Genomic DNA, 3,918 nt, shown 5'->3' on the forward strand with positions numbered 1-3,918 from the left:
GTATACGTTGGTTAACGGCTGCTGATTCTTGTTGGGCGGGGTCTCAGAGCAACCAAGGGGCGCGATGTTCTCGGTGGATTGGGGTGCGCTGTCTGGTCCCTGTTGGCTTGCGTATTCCTTCTCCTGCTGGAGGGGAGTATATGGTCCGATTCTTGTTGGACGTTCAAAGTCGGATTCTGAATAGCGATGCTCACCGCTTCCGTTATTAAGAGGCGACCGTAGTTGTCTTCTCTGTGCTCGACATGGGTGCCTTCTATGAGCTCTTGTAGAGATGGCTTCCTGTCGTGAACATCTATGTAATGTTGATGGATGGCCCCTTGATTTCTATGAGCCAGCAGACGTCTCCGAAGGGTCGTTGTAGTGTGCCCGATGTAGTTTTGGCTGTGAGGTTTACACACCTCCTCTGGACAAGTAAATTTGTAAACTACATTCGTGCACATATATATAATATATATATATATATATATATATATATATATATATAATATATATATATATATAGATATATATAATATATATATATATATATATATATATATATATATATATATGTATATACACAAAAACAGGGCTTCATTTAAGCAGAAAGGTATCTAATGGAGAACCTACTCGCAAATAAGAACATATTATTTACAAGATCTTGTTATCTCTCTCTCTCTCTCTCTTCTCTCTCTCTCTCTCTCTCTCTCTCTCTCTCTCTCTATATATATATATATATATATATATATATATATATATATATATATATGTATTGTATATATATATGATGCATATATAAATATATATATATATATATATATATATATATATATATATATATATATAAACTTCTTATAGATTTGTTCACTCGTTTACCCACTGTCCCTTTATGTGTTTCAATCTAGTCTTAGTCTCATGATTGCGAAAGACTTCCACTTCAATCACACGAGACTCCATCTCATCTTCATAGGAATTTCATGCATCACAGTTTTCAAATTTTGTCTCACAAAACGTGTTTTTTTTTATCCTCGTTCTTTTTCGTCATCTGAATTGCTTTATATCGTCATATAACATTTTCATCAAAACAACTGAGACTTATTTGGACAAGCTAAAGTAAAAGTATCATGAAAGCTTGGTGCAAAGACGAAATGGAGTAGGTGGGAAGTAAAATCAAACAATGGTAGTAATAATAATAATAATAATCATAATAATAGTAATAATAATAAGTGAAAATTTGAGCAACACAAAGTCAGAGAATTTGAACTGCTAGGTCAGAAATTACAAAGACAAGAGATAAAGTCACAGGAGGAAAGGCTGGCAGTTGGTGGCTGGAAGCATCGCCTACAGTGTGCCTTGCAGAATACACTTTAGAAGGTGCCTCTCTTTTGATGATAACTGTACCAAAAATATGTGTCCTCTCACCGTTTCCACTTTAGACACATTTACTTTATTTGAACTAAATCTTAAGTCGTTTTTCCACTTTCCTTTATGACGAATATATGACTCGTCCTCAAGAAATAGCTCTTATCAGGTGTAAAGGGCGCATTGCATACCCCACCCCCCCCCTCCCTCCCTCCCCTAAATGTTGTTTAGTTAGAATAGGATGAAGTTTGTAGATAAGAATTGATATCACAAAAAAAAAAAAAATTAAATCAGTAATTTCCGCCCCTGTCACAAAGAAGTCTACACATTATTTGAAACGATATGTAAAATCACATATAAAAAAGCGCTTTCTGTATTTGTGGATTATTTTTATATCCTTGCTTGTATTTTCGCAAATTAGTCATTAATATGCATAGTAATACATTTAAAAGGGTCAGACTCATTAAATGTGTCCTTAATATCGTCAATTCAGGTTTTCAAAATTTTCCCTGATGGTTACAAGAATGTTAAGAGATTTTGTTTTATATAACCTTCCTTCTCACTAAACATATCTCACAGTGTTTCCGCGGTTTACTATTATCATGATTATTAGTAATCGAAAATGATACACGATTGAGTATAACTGACTTGAGCCTGCTGTTAAACAACTAAAGATTGCTAAAACCATCCCCCTTATGTACAGCAATAACTGGGCAAGGTTTGTTGCCAATAGTTTTCGGTATTATGGTGCCACTAATCAGAGCGAATGAACTTAAGTAAACACATCTGATATGCTGCCAAAGTTAATCGTTATGCAAAGCGGAGAGATTAATTTAAAGACAAGGAACCTTCAGCCTAGTCCTAGGAAAGATAATGCAACTATTCTGTGCATCTGCGTGGTTCGAAAACATTTTCTTATTTTGTGAATGAAAAGATTAATGAACACGATATGCTATTACACGTAAGCCGTTTGAAAATTACTATACAAATATAGAACAAATTGTACCCCCAAGAAGCTAATCCAGAGGAATTGTAGATGTCTTCTGAATATCTGAATATGCAATTGATGGTTCGATTTACCGGTGAATTTTCGAAATCATTTACAATAAGGAATGAGACGATTCATAACTCGCCAGGGGCGGCGATTTGGGAATGATTGTCTCTCCAATTCAGCTGTTTGTTATGCAGAAATTCTCTTCTATATTTGGAATGGTGGTGTCCGTACGAACGCCTATACAGATGACATAAATTTTCTTGTGGCAAGTGTTACTGCCTTGGGTTACCCTCTTTGGAATAAGAACTGGTTATGCACAGAAAAGCGATGTTCACTTTTATCCTCTCTAGAAAATCACCTGATTAGATGTGATTGTACAATTTCACATAATTATGGTAACAGAACCTGACTCGAGAATTAAGGTTAATGGTAAGGGTGCAAAAGTTTTCAGTGTAACCCTTTAAGGCGTATAATTAAAAGAAAACGCTTTTGAATACTGGCAATATAAGAACTAGTGATATTATTAGCAAGCAGGCTAATCATTTTTCAGTCGAGCGCAAGTTAGGCAGTGCATGCTTAAGGAACTTACTATTTGGTGAGTGGCTCTAAGGTTCATAACCTCTGCCTTTGTATGAAGAGAGTCTTAATGATCTTATTAAAAGTTGGAGAGAAGCACCTAGTCGAGGGTGGAGGGTTTCTTTGGGAGCCCATTACTCTCTTCAACCTCAGTTGGATGATGTCCTGAGCCCTGAACTATGGTTTCATTATCGGGCGTTACACTTTCTCGATTCTATTCTCAAAGGTTGGGAAAATCTCTGCTTTTGGGAGAGATTAAGCACCAAGATATTAGACTACTTTTTACTTAGTATTTATATATATAATATATATATATATAGTATATATCTATAAGCCATACCTACATACATACTATATATAATATATAATATATATATATATATATATATTATAATATATATATATTACTTGCATTTAAAAAGTCGATTTCATATTTCATGCTGAAATCAATTTCCCATTTCTCGTTTATTTTAAACAGAGACTGATACATTTTTTTCTACAATTTCCCTGTTTTATTCCGTGAATAATCTCCTCGTCCTTAGAATGTATAACTAGTGTTAAGGAACCAAAAAATGTTCAAAGGCTGACCAATCCACTATTCAAAGTATTGACGAAATTGGGTTACCAGATTCTAAGGTCCTGGTCCTTAGACCTTTTCGTCACTAAGCCTGGACCATTGTAGAGATCTTTCACCCGTGAAAGATCTCTTCGTCTTAAAAGTTACATTACGATCTCTCTCAATGTGTAATCACTGGCGGGGGTGCCTTTCGAATAACCTCTGGAAAGATAGCACACGATTGTGTTAGACCTACTTGGATGACAACGACAATGGATGCTGGGGATGACTACAGCTTTGTGGACGACAAAACACAAGAAAGACTCGAGCGGCGGAATTCCGCAGATATCCTCTGCATCACTCGGCTTTGGATTAGTTCCTCGTTGGACGAGTGGTTTTCGTGCTCGCCAACCGATTTGCTAGTTCCGAGTTCGATTCTGCTCTACTAAAT

This window comes from Macrobrachium nipponense, chromosome 1 (genome assembly GCF_015104395.2).
Source record: "Macrobrachium nipponense isolate FS-2020 chromosome 1, ASM1510439v2, whole genome shotgun sequence".
NCBI lineage: Eukaryota > Metazoa > Arthropoda > Malacostraca > Decapoda > Palaemonidae > Macrobrachium > Macrobrachium nipponense.